The 9,623-nt window shown below is 53.6% G+C and overlaps 27 non-coding genes across 27 annotated transcripts; all 27 read right to left on the reverse strand.

Moving 5' to 3' along the window:
- Positions 1-20: 20 nt before the first annotated feature.
- LOC147788671 (5S ribosomal RNA) lies at positions 21-139 on the reverse strand. Its single transcript, XR_015412971.1, has one exon. It is a non-coding gene; the product is annotated as a 5S ribosomal RNA (ribosomal RNA).
- A 238-nt stretch (positions 140-377) lies between these two features.
- On the reverse strand, positions 378-496 carry LOC147788672 (5S ribosomal RNA). Its single transcript, XR_015412973.1, has one exon. It is a non-coding gene; the product is annotated as a 5S ribosomal RNA (ribosomal RNA).
- Positions 497-734: 238 nt separating this feature from the next.
- Positions 735-853, reverse strand: LOC147788673 (5S ribosomal RNA). The gene has a single exon (XR_015412938.1). It is a non-coding gene; the product is annotated as a 5S ribosomal RNA (ribosomal RNA).
- A 245-nt stretch (positions 854-1,098) lies between these two features.
- On the reverse strand, positions 1,099-1,217 carry LOC147788674 (5S ribosomal RNA). The gene has a single exon (XR_015412577.1). It is a non-coding gene; the product is annotated as a 5S ribosomal RNA (ribosomal RNA).
- Positions 1,218-1,462: 245 nt separating this feature from the next.
- On the reverse strand, positions 1,463-1,581 carry LOC147788675 (5S ribosomal RNA). The gene has a single exon (XR_015412578.1). It is a non-coding gene; the product is annotated as a 5S ribosomal RNA (ribosomal RNA).
- A 238-nt stretch (positions 1,582-1,819) lies between these two features.
- On the reverse strand, positions 1,820-1,938 carry LOC147788676 (5S ribosomal RNA). Its single transcript, XR_015412532.1, has one exon. It is a non-coding gene; the product is annotated as a 5S ribosomal RNA (ribosomal RNA).
- Positions 1,939-2,176: 238 nt separating this feature from the next.
- LOC147788677 (5S ribosomal RNA) lies at positions 2,177-2,295 on the reverse strand. The gene has a single exon (XR_015412939.1). It is a non-coding gene; the product is annotated as a 5S ribosomal RNA (ribosomal RNA).
- Positions 2,296-2,533: 238 nt separating this feature from the next.
- LOC147788678 (5S ribosomal RNA) lies at positions 2,534-2,652 on the reverse strand. Its single transcript, XR_015412974.1, has one exon. It is a non-coding gene; the product is annotated as a 5S ribosomal RNA (ribosomal RNA).
- Positions 2,653-2,890: 238 nt separating this feature from the next.
- On the reverse strand, positions 2,891-3,009 carry LOC147788679 (5S ribosomal RNA). Its single transcript, XR_015412940.1, has one exon. It is a non-coding gene; the product is annotated as a 5S ribosomal RNA (ribosomal RNA).
- A 238-nt stretch (positions 3,010-3,247) lies between these two features.
- LOC147788680 (5S ribosomal RNA) lies at positions 3,248-3,366 on the reverse strand. Its single transcript, XR_015412233.1, has one exon. It is a non-coding gene; the product is annotated as a 5S ribosomal RNA (ribosomal RNA).
- Positions 3,367-3,611: 245 nt separating this feature from the next.
- On the reverse strand, positions 3,612-3,730 carry LOC147788681 (5S ribosomal RNA). Its single transcript, XR_015412941.1, has one exon. It is a non-coding gene; the product is annotated as a 5S ribosomal RNA (ribosomal RNA).
- Positions 3,731-3,968: 238 nt separating this feature from the next.
- LOC147788682 (5S ribosomal RNA) lies at positions 3,969-4,087 on the reverse strand. The gene has a single exon (XR_015412975.1). It is a non-coding gene; the product is annotated as a 5S ribosomal RNA (ribosomal RNA).
- Positions 4,088-4,325: 238 nt separating this feature from the next.
- On the reverse strand, positions 4,326-4,444 carry LOC147788683 (5S ribosomal RNA). The gene has a single exon (XR_015412976.1). It is a non-coding gene; the product is annotated as a 5S ribosomal RNA (ribosomal RNA).
- A 238-nt stretch (positions 4,445-4,682) lies between these two features.
- LOC147788684 (5S ribosomal RNA) lies at positions 4,683-4,801 on the reverse strand. The gene has a single exon (XR_015412286.1). It is a non-coding gene; the product is annotated as a 5S ribosomal RNA (ribosomal RNA).
- Positions 4,802-5,039: 238 nt separating this feature from the next.
- LOC147788685 (5S ribosomal RNA) lies at positions 5,040-5,158 on the reverse strand. Its single transcript, XR_015412541.1, has one exon. It is a non-coding gene; the product is annotated as a 5S ribosomal RNA (ribosomal RNA).
- A 238-nt stretch (positions 5,159-5,396) lies between these two features.
- On the reverse strand, positions 5,397-5,515 carry LOC147788686 (5S ribosomal RNA). The gene has a single exon (XR_015412977.1). It is a non-coding gene; the product is annotated as a 5S ribosomal RNA (ribosomal RNA).
- A 245-nt stretch (positions 5,516-5,760) lies between these two features.
- LOC147788687 (5S ribosomal RNA) lies at positions 5,761-5,879 on the reverse strand. The gene has a single exon (XR_015412942.1). It is a non-coding gene; the product is annotated as a 5S ribosomal RNA (ribosomal RNA).
- A 238-nt stretch (positions 5,880-6,117) lies between these two features.
- Positions 6,118-6,236, reverse strand: LOC147788688 (5S ribosomal RNA). The gene has a single exon (XR_015412979.1). It is a non-coding gene; the product is annotated as a 5S ribosomal RNA (ribosomal RNA).
- A 238-nt stretch (positions 6,237-6,474) lies between these two features.
- Positions 6,475-6,593, reverse strand: LOC147788689 (5S ribosomal RNA). Its single transcript, XR_015412943.1, has one exon. It is a non-coding gene; the product is annotated as a 5S ribosomal RNA (ribosomal RNA).
- Positions 6,594-6,831: 238 nt separating this feature from the next.
- LOC147788690 (5S ribosomal RNA) lies at positions 6,832-6,950 on the reverse strand. Its single transcript, XR_015412287.1, has one exon. It is a non-coding gene; the product is annotated as a 5S ribosomal RNA (ribosomal RNA).
- A 238-nt stretch (positions 6,951-7,188) lies between these two features.
- On the reverse strand, positions 7,189-7,307 carry LOC147788691 (5S ribosomal RNA). Its single transcript, XR_015412432.1, has one exon. It is a non-coding gene; the product is annotated as a 5S ribosomal RNA (ribosomal RNA).
- Positions 7,308-7,545: 238 nt separating this feature from the next.
- On the reverse strand, positions 7,546-7,664 carry LOC147788692 (5S ribosomal RNA). Its single transcript, XR_015412980.1, has one exon. It is a non-coding gene; the product is annotated as a 5S ribosomal RNA (ribosomal RNA).
- A 238-nt stretch (positions 7,665-7,902) lies between these two features.
- On the reverse strand, positions 7,903-8,021 carry LOC147788693 (5S ribosomal RNA). The gene has a single exon (XR_015412981.1). It is a non-coding gene; the product is annotated as a 5S ribosomal RNA (ribosomal RNA).
- Positions 8,022-8,259: 238 nt separating this feature from the next.
- Positions 8,260-8,378, reverse strand: LOC147788694 (5S ribosomal RNA). The gene has a single exon (XR_015412982.1). It is a non-coding gene; the product is annotated as a 5S ribosomal RNA (ribosomal RNA).
- A 238-nt stretch (positions 8,379-8,616) lies between these two features.
- Positions 8,617-8,735, reverse strand: LOC147788695 (5S ribosomal RNA). The gene has a single exon (XR_015412353.1). It is a non-coding gene; the product is annotated as a 5S ribosomal RNA (ribosomal RNA).
- Positions 8,736-8,973: 238 nt separating this feature from the next.
- Positions 8,974-9,092, reverse strand: LOC147788696 (5S ribosomal RNA). Its single transcript, XR_015412347.1, has one exon. It is a non-coding gene; the product is annotated as a 5S ribosomal RNA (ribosomal RNA).
- A 238-nt stretch (positions 9,093-9,330) lies between these two features.
- Positions 9,331-9,449, reverse strand: LOC147788697 (5S ribosomal RNA). The gene has a single exon (XR_015412983.1). It is a non-coding gene; the product is annotated as a 5S ribosomal RNA (ribosomal RNA).
- Between the last annotated feature and the right edge of the window lie 174 nt (positions 9,450-9,623).

Here is a 9,623-nt window from a genome sequence, read left to right on the forward strand (position 1 = left end):
AAGAAATAAAAAATAAAAAAGGGGTGCAACACGAGGACTTCCCAAGTGGTCACCCAACTTAGTACTACTCTCGCCCAAGCACGCTTAGCTGCGGAGTTCTGATGGGATCCGGTGCATTAGTGCTGGTATGATCGCACCCGACATGCAATGCGCACAAATTGCATTTAACGCATGCGGGGCGGCATGATCGAGGCGACGGTGGGTGCACGCACGTGCTCGGAACGGTCGGCGGGGCCCGCGCGGACACGTCGGGGAGAAGAAACGCGATGAGCGTGAGCGTGCGAGCGGGGGAGGTTGCCATTTGTAAAGAAAGGAAGAAAAGAACGGGGAGAAATTGAAATAACGAGCAAAAGAAATAAGAAATAAAAAATAAAAAAGGGGTGCAACACGAGGACTTCCCAAGTGGTCACCCAACTTAGTACTACTCTCGCCCAAGCACGCTTAGCTGCGGAGTTCTGATGGGATCCGGTGCATTAGTGCTGGTATGATCGCACCCGACATGCAATGCGCACAAATTGCATTTAACGCATGCGGGGCGGCATGATCGAGGCGACGGTGGGTGCACGCACGTGCTCGGAACGGTCGGCGGGGCCCGCGCGGACACGTCGGGGAGAAGAAACGCGATGAGCGTGAGCGTGCGAGCGGGGGAGGTTGCCATTTGTAAAGAAAGGAAGAAAAGAACGGGGAGAAATTGAAATAACGAGCAAAAGAAATAAGAAATAAAAAATAAAAAAGGGGTGCAACACGAGGACTTCCCAAGTGGTCACCCAACTTAGTACTACTCTCGCCCAAGCACGCTTAACTGCGGAGTTCTGATGGGATCCGGTGCATTAGTGCTGGTATGATCGCACCCGACATGCAATGCGCACAAATTGCATTTAACGCATGCGGGGCGGCATGATCGAGGCGACGGTGGGTGCACGCACGTGCTCGGAACGGTCGGCGGGGCCCGCGCGGACACGTCGGGGAGAAGAAACGCGATGGGCGTGAGCGTGCGAGCGGGGGAGGTTGCCATTTGTAAAGAAAGGAAGAAAAGAACGGGGAGAAATTGAAATAACGAGCAAAAGAAATAAGAAATAAAAAATAAAAAATAAAAAAGGGGTGCAACACGAGGACTTCCCAAGTGGTCACCCAACTTAGTACTACTCTCGCCCAAGCACGCTTACCTGCGGAGTTCTGATGGGATCTGGTGCATTAATGCTAGTATGATCGCACCCGACATGCAATGCGCACAAATTGCATTTAACGCATGCGGGGCGGCAACATCGAGTCGACGGTGGGTGCCCGCACGTGCTCGGAACGGTCGGCGGAGCCCGCGCGGACACGTCGGGGAGAAGAAACGCGATGGGCGTGAGCGTGCGAGCGGGGGAGGTTGCCATTTGTAAAGAAAGGAAGAAAAGAACAGGGAGAAATTGAAATAACGAGCAAAAGAAATAAGAAATAAAAAATAAAAAATAAAAAAGGGGTGCAACACGAGGACTTCCCAAGTGGTCACCCAACTTAGTACTACTCTCGCCCAAGCACGCTTACCTGCGGAGTTCTGATGGGATCTGGTGCATTAATGCTAGTATGATCGCACCCGACATGCAATGCGCACAAATTGCATTTAACGCATGCGGGGCGGCAACATCGAGTCGACGGTGGGTGCCCGCACGTGCTCGGAACGGTCGGCGGGGCCCGCGCGGACACGTCGGGGAGAAGAAACGCGATGGGCGTGAGCGTGCGAGCGGGGGAGGTTGCCATTTGTAAAGAAAGGAAGAAAAGAACGGGGAGAAATTGAAATAACGAGCAAAAGAAATAAGAAATAAAAAATAAAAAAGGGGTGCAACACGAGGACTTCCCAAGTGGTCAACCAACTTAGTACTACTCTCGCCCAAGCACGCTTAACTGCGGAGTTCTGATGGGATTCGGTGCATTAGTGCTGGTATGATCGCACCCGGCATGAAATGCGCACAAATTGCATTTAACGCATGCGGGGCGGCATGATCGAGGCGACGGTGGGTGCACGCACGTGCTCGGAACGGTCGGCGGGGCCCGCGCGGACACGTCGGGGAGAAGAAACGCGATGGGCGTGAGCGTGCGAGCGGGGGAGGTTGCCATTTGTAAAGAAAGGAAGAAAAGAACGGGGAGAAATTGAAATAACGAGCAAAAGAAATAAGAAATAAAAAATAAAAAAGGGGTGCAACACGAGGACTTCCCAAGTGGTCACCCAACTTAGTACTACTCTCGCCCAAGCACGCTTAACTGCGGAGTTCTGATGGGATCCGGTGCATTAGTGCTGGTATGATCGCACCCGACATGCAATGCGCACAAATTGCATTTAACGCATGCGGGGCGGCATGATCGAGGCGACGGTGGGTGCACGCACGTGCTCGGAACGGTCGGCGGGGCCCGCGCGGACACGTCGGGGAGAAGAAACGCGATGGGCGTGAGCGTGCGAGCGGGGGAGGTTGCCATTTGTAAAGAAAGGAAGAAAAGAACGGGGAGAAATTGAAATAACGAGCAAAAGAAATAAGAAATAAAAAATAAAAAAGGGGTGCAACACGAGGACTTCCCAAGTGGTCACCCAACTTAGTACTACTCTCGCCCAAGCACGCTTAGCTGCGGAGTTCTGATGGGATCCGGTGCATTAGTGCTGGTATGATCGCACCCGACATGCAATGCGCACAAATTGCATTTAACGCATGCGGGGCGGCATGATCGAGGCGACGGTGGGTGCACGCACGTGCTCGGAACGGTCGGCGGGGCCCGCGCGGACACGTCGGGGAGAAGAAACGCGATGGGCGTGAGCGTGCGAGCGGGGGAGGTTGCCATTTGTAAAGAAAGGAAGAAAAGAACGGGGAGAAATTGAAATAACGAGCAAAAGAAATAAGAAATAAAAAATAAAAAAGGGGTGCAACACGAGGACTTCCCAAGTGGTCACCCAACTTAGTACTACTCTCGCCCAAGCACGCTTAACTGCGGAGTTCTGATGGGATCCGGTGCATTAGTGCTGGTATGATCGCACCCGACATGCAATGCGCACAAATTGCATTTAACGCATGCGGGGCGGCATGATCGAGGCGACGGTGGGTGCACGCACGTGCTCGGAACGGTCGGCGGGGCCCGCGCGGACACGTCGGGGAGAAGAAACGCGATGGGCGTGAGCGTGCGAGCGGGGGAGGTTGCCATTTGTAAAGAAAGGAAGAAAAGAACGGGGAGAAATTGAAATAACGAGCAAAAGAAATAAGAAATAAAAAATAAAAAAGGGGTGCAACACGAGGACTTCCCAAGTGGTCACCCAACTTAGTACTACTCTCGCCCAAGCACGCTTAGCTGCGGAGTTCTGATGGGATCCGGTGCATTAGTGCTGGCATGATCGCACCCAACATGCAATGCGCACAAATTGCATTTAACGCATGCGGGGCGGCATGATCGAGGCGACGGTGGGTGCACGCACGTGCTCGGAACGGTCGGCGGGGCCCGCGGGGACACGTCGGGGAGAAGAAACGCGATGGGCGTGAGCGTGCGAGCGGGGGAGGTTGCCATTTGTAAAGAAAGGAAGAAAAGAACGGGGAGAAATTGAAATAACGAGCAAAAGAAATAAGAAATAAGAAATAAAAAATAAAAAAGGGGTGCAACACGAGGACTTCCCAAGTGGTCACCCAACTTAGTACTACTCTCGCCCAAGCACGCTTAACTGCGGAGTTCTGATGGGATCCGGTGCATTAGTGCTGGTATGATCGCACCCGACATGCAATGCGCACAAATTGCATTTAACGCATGCGGGGCGGCATGATCGAGGCGACGGTGGGTGCACGCACGTGCTCGGAACGGTCGGCGGGGCCCGCGCGGACACGTCGGGGAGAAGAAACGCGATGAGCGTGAGCGTGCGAGCGGGGGAGGTTGCCATTTGTAAAGAAAGGAAGAAAAGAACGGGGAGAAATTGAAATAACGAGCAAAAGAAATAAGAAATAAAAAATAAAAAAGGGGTGCAACACGAGGACTTCCCAAGTGGTCACCCAACTTAGTACTACTCTCGCCCAAGCACGCTTAGCTGCGGAGTTCTGATGGGATCCGGTGCATTAGTGCTGGTATGATCGCACCCGACATGCAATGCGCACAAATTGCATTTAACGCATGCGGGGCGGCATGATCGAGGCGACGGTGGGTGCACGCACGTGCTCGGAACGGTCGGCGGGGCCCGCGCGGACACGTCGGGGAGAAGAAACGCGATGAGCGTGAGCGTGCGAGCGGGGGAGGTTGCCATTTGTAAAGAAAGGAAGAAAAGAACGGGGAGAAATTGAAATAACGAGCAAAAGAAATAAGAAATAAAAAATAAAAAAGGGGTGCAACACGAGGACTTCCCAAGTGGTCACCCAACTTAGTACTACTCTCGCCCAAGCACGCTTAGCTGCGGAGTTCTGATGGGATCCGGTGCATTAGTGCTGGTATGATCGCACCCGACATGCAATGCGCACAAATTGCATTTAACGCATGCGGGGCGGCATGATCGAGGCGACGGTGGGTGCACGCACGTGCTCGGAACGGTCGGCGGGGCCCGCGCGGACACGTCGGGGAGAAGAAACGCGATGAGCGTGAGCGTGCGAGCGGGGGAGGTTGCCATTTGTAAAGAAAGGAAGAAAAGAACGGGGAGAAATTGAAATAACGAGCAAAAGAAATAAGAAATAAAAAATAAAAAAGGGGTGCAACACGAGGACTTCCCAAGTGGTCACCCAACTTAGTACTACTCTCGCCCAAGCACGCTTAACTGCGGAGTTCTGAGGGGATCCGGTGCATTAGTGCTGGTATGATCGCACCCGACATGCAATGCGCACAAATTGCATTTAACGCATGCGGGGCGGCATGATCGAGGCGACGGTGGGTGCACGCACGTGCTCGGAACGGTCGGTGGGGCCCGCGCGGACACGTCGGGGAGAAGAAACGCGATGGGCGTGAGCGTGCGAGCGGGGGAGGTTGCCATTTGTAAAGAAAGGAAGAAAAGAACGGGGAGAAATTGAAATAACGAGCAAAAGAAATAAGAAATAAAAAATAAAAAAGGGGTGCAACACGAGGACTTCCCAAGTGGTCACCCAACTTAGTACTACTCTCGCCCAAGCACGCTTAGCTGCGGAGTTCTGATGGGATTCGGTGCATTAGTGCTGGAATGATCGCACCCGACATGCAATGCGCACAAATTGCATTTAACGCATGCGGGGCGGCATGATCGAGGCGACGGTGGGTGCACGCACGTGCTCGGAACGGTCGGCGGGGCCCGCGCGGACACGTCGGGGAGAAGAAACGCGATGGGCGTGAGCGTGCGAGCGGGGGAGGTTGCCATTTGTAAAGAAAGGAAGAAAAGAACGGGGAGAAATTGAAATAACGAGCAAAAGAAATAAGAAATAAAAAATAAAAAAGGGGTGCAACACGAGGACTTCCCAAGTGGTCACCCAACTTAGTACTACTCTCGCCCAAGCACGCTTAGCTGCGGAGTTCTGATGGGATCCGGTGCATTAGTGCTGGTATGATCGCACCCGACATGCAATGCGCACAAATTGCATTTAACGCATGCGGGGCGGCATGATCGAGGCGACGGTGGGTGCACGCACGTGCTCGGAACGGTCGGCGGGGCCCGCGCGGACACGTCGGGGAGAAGAAACGCGATGGGCGTGAGCGTGCGAGCGGGGGAGGTTGCCATTTGTAAAGAAAGGAAGAAAAGAACGGGGAGAAATTGAAATAACGAGCAAAAGAAATAAGAAATAAGAAATAAAAAATAAAAAAGGGGTGCAACACGAGGACTTCCCAAGTGGTCACCCAACTTAGTACTACTCTCGCCCAAGCACGCTTAACTGCGGAGTTCTGATGGGATCCGGTGCATTAGTGCTGGTATGATCGCACCCGACATGCAATGCGCACAAATTGCATTTAACGCATGCGGGGCGGCATGATCGAGGCGACGGTGGGTGCACGCACGTGCTCGGAACGGTCGGCGGGGCCCGCGCGGACACGTCGGGGAGAAGAAACGCGATGAGCGTGAGCGTGCGAGCGGGGGAGGTTGCCATTTGTAAAGAAAGGAAGAAAAGAACGGGGAGAAATTGAAATAACGAGCAAAAGAAATAAGAAATAAAAAATAAAAAAGGGGTGCAACACGAGGACTTCCCAAGTGGTCACCCAACTTAGTACTACTCTCGCCCAAGCACGCTTAGCTGCGGAGTTCTGATGGGATCCGGTGCATTAGTGCTGGTATGATCGCACCCGACATGCAATGCGCACAAATTGCATTTAACGCATGCGGGGCGGCATGATCGAGGCGACGGTGGGTGCACGCACGTGCTCGGAACGGTCGGAGGGGCCCGCGCGGACACGTCGGGGAGAAGAAACGCGAAGAGCGTGAGCGTGCGAGCGGGGGAGGTTGCCATTTGTAAAGAAAGGAAGAAAAGAACGGGGAGAAATTGAAATAACGAGCAAAAGAAATAAGAAATAAAAAATAAAAAAGGGGTGCAACACGAGGACTTCCCAAGTGGTCACCCAACTTAGTACTACTCTCGCCCAAGCACGCTTAACTGCGGAGTTCTGATGGGATCCGGTGCATTAGTGCTGGTATGATCGCACCCGACATGCAATGCGCACAAATTGCATTTAACGCATGCGGGGCGGCATGATCGAGGCGACGGTGGGTGCACGCACGTGCTCGGAACGGTCGGCGGGGCCCGCGCGGACACGTCGGGGAGAAGAAACGCGATGAGCGTGAGCGTGCGAGCGGGGGAGGTTGCCATTTGTAAAGAAAGGAAGAAAAGAACGGGGAGAAATTGAAATAACGAGCAAAAGAAATAAGAAATAAAAAATAAAAAAGGGGTGCAACACGAGGACTTCCCAAGTGGTCACCCAACTTAGTACTACTCTCGCCCAAGCACGCTTAACTGCGGAGTTCTGAGGGGATCCGGTGCATTAGTGCTGGTATGATCGCACCCGACATGCAATGCGCACAAATTGCATTTAACGCATGCGGGGCGGCATGATCGAGGCGACGGTGGGTGCACGCACGTGCTCGGAACGGTCGGTGGGGCCCGCGCGGACACGTCGGGGAGAAGAAACGCGATGGGCGTGAGCGTGCGAGCGGGGGAGGTTGCCATTTGTAAAGAAAGGAAGAAAAGAACGGGGAGAAATTGAAATAACGAGCAAAAGAAATAAGAAATAAAAAATAAAAAAGGGGTGCAACACGAGGACTTCCCAAGTGGTCACCCAACTTAGTACTACTCTCGCCCAAGCACGCTTAGCTGCGGAGTTCTGATGGGATTCGGTGCATTAGTGCTGGTATGATCGCACCCGACATGCAATGCGCACAAATTGCATTTAACGCATGCGGGGCGGCATGATCGAGGCGACGGTGGGTGCACGCACGTGCTCGGAACGGTCGGCGGGGCCCGCGCGGACACGTCGGGGAGAAGAAACGCGATGGGCGTGAGCGTGCGAGCGGGGGAGGTTGCCATTTGTAAAGAAAGGAAGAAAAGAACGGGGAGAAATTGAAATAACGAGCAAAAGAAATAAGAAATAAAAAATAAAAAAGGGGTGCAACACGAGGACTTCCCAAGTGGTCACCCAACTTAGTACTACTCTCGCCCAAGCACGCTTAGCTGCGGAGTTCTGATGGGATCCGGTGCATTAGTGCTGGTATGATCGCACCCGACATGCAATGCGCACAAATTGCATTTAACGCATGCGGGGCGGCATGATCGAGGCGACGGTGGGTGCACGCACGTGCTCGGAACGGTCGGCGGGGCCCGCGCGGACACGTCGGGGAGAAGAAACGCGATGGGCGTGAGCGTGCGAGCGGGGGAGGTTGCCATTTGTAAAGAAAGGAAGAAAAGAACGGGGAGAAATTGAAATAACGAGCAAAAGAAATAAGAAATAAAAAATAAAAAAGGGGTGCAACACGAGGACTTCCCAAGTGGTCACCCAACTTAGTACTACTCTCGCCCAAGCACGCTTAGCTGCGGAGTTCTGATGGGATCCGGTGCATTAGTGCTGGTATGATCGCACCCGACATGCAATGCGCACAAATTGCATTTAACGCATGCGGGGCGGCATGATCGAGGCGACGGTGGGTGGACGCACGTGCTCGGAACGGTCGGTGGGGCCCACGCGGACACGTCGGGGAGAAGAAACGCGATGGGCGTGAGCGTGCGAGCGGGGGAGGTTGCCATTTGTAAAGAAAGGAAGAAAAGAACGGGGAGAAATTGAAATAACGAGCAAAAGAAATAAGAAATAAAAAATAAAAAAGGGGTGCAACACGAGGACTTCCCAAGTGGTCACCCAACTTAGTACTACTCTCGCCCAAGCACGCTTAGCTGCGGAGTTCTGATGGGATCCGGTGCATTAGTGCTGGTATGATCGCACCCGACATGCAATGCGCACAAATTGCATTTAACGCATGCGGGGCGGCATGATCGAGGCGACGGTGGGTGCACGCACGTGCTCGGAACGGTCGGCGGGGCCCGCGCGGACACGTCGGGGAGAAGAAACGCGATGGGCGTGAGCGTGCGAGCGGGGGAGGTTGCCATTTGTAAAGAAAGGAAGAAAAGAACGGGGAGAAATTGAAATAACGAGCAAAAGAAATAAGAAATAAAAAATAAAAAAGGGGTGCAACACGAGGACTTCCCAAGTGGTCACCCAACTTAGTACTACTCTCGCCCAAGCACGCTTAACTGCGGAGTTCTGATGGGATCAGGTGCATTAGTGCTGGTATGATCGCACCCGACATGCAATGCGCACAAATTGCATTTAACGCATGCGGGGCGGCATGATCGAGGCGACGGTGGGTGCACGCACGTGCTCGGAACGGTCGGCGGGGCCCGCGCGGACACGTCCGGGAGAAGAAACGCGATGGGCGTGAGCGTGCGAGCGGGGGAAGTTGCCATTTGTAAAGAAAGGAAGAAAAGAACGGGGAGAAATTGAAATAACGAGCAAAAGAAATAAGAAATAAAAAATAAAAAAGGGGTGCAACACGAGGACTTTCCAAGTGGTCACCCAACTTAGTACTACTCTCGCCCAAGCACGCTTAGCTGCGGAGTTCTGATGGGATCCGGTGCATTAGTGCTGGTATGATCGCACCCGACATGCAATGCGCACAAATTGCATTTAACGCATGCGGGGCGGCATGATCGAGGCGACGGTGGGTGCACGCACGTGCTCGGAACGGTCGGCGGGGCCCGCGCGGACACGTCGGGGAGAAGAAACGCGATGGGCGTGAGCGTGCGAGCGGGGGAGGTTGCCATTTGTAAAGAAAGGAAGAAAAGAACGGGGAGAAATTGAAATAACGAGCAAAAGAAATAAGAAATAAAAAATAAAAAAGGGGTGCAACACGAGGACTTCCCAAGTGGTCACCCAACTTAGTACTACTCTCGCCCAAGCACGCTTAGCTGCGGAGTTCTGATGGGATCCGGTGCATTAGTGCTGGTATGATCGCACCCGACATGCAATGCGCACAAATTGCATTTAACGCATGCGGGGCGGCATGATCGAGGCGACGGTGGGTGCACGCACGTGCTCGGAACGGTCGGCGGGGCCCGCGCGGACACGTCGGGGAGAAGAAACGCGATGGGCGTGAGCGTGCGAGCGGGGGAGGTTGCCATTTGTAAAGAAAG

This window comes from Cucurbita pepo, chromosome 16, assembly GCF_057944985.1.
Source record: "Cucurbita pepo subsp. pepo isolate OVF chromosome 16, ASM5794498v1, whole genome shotgun sequence".
In the NCBI taxonomy this organism is placed as follows: domain Eukaryota; kingdom Viridiplantae; phylum Streptophyta; class Magnoliopsida; order Cucurbitales; family Cucurbitaceae; genus Cucurbita; species Cucurbita pepo.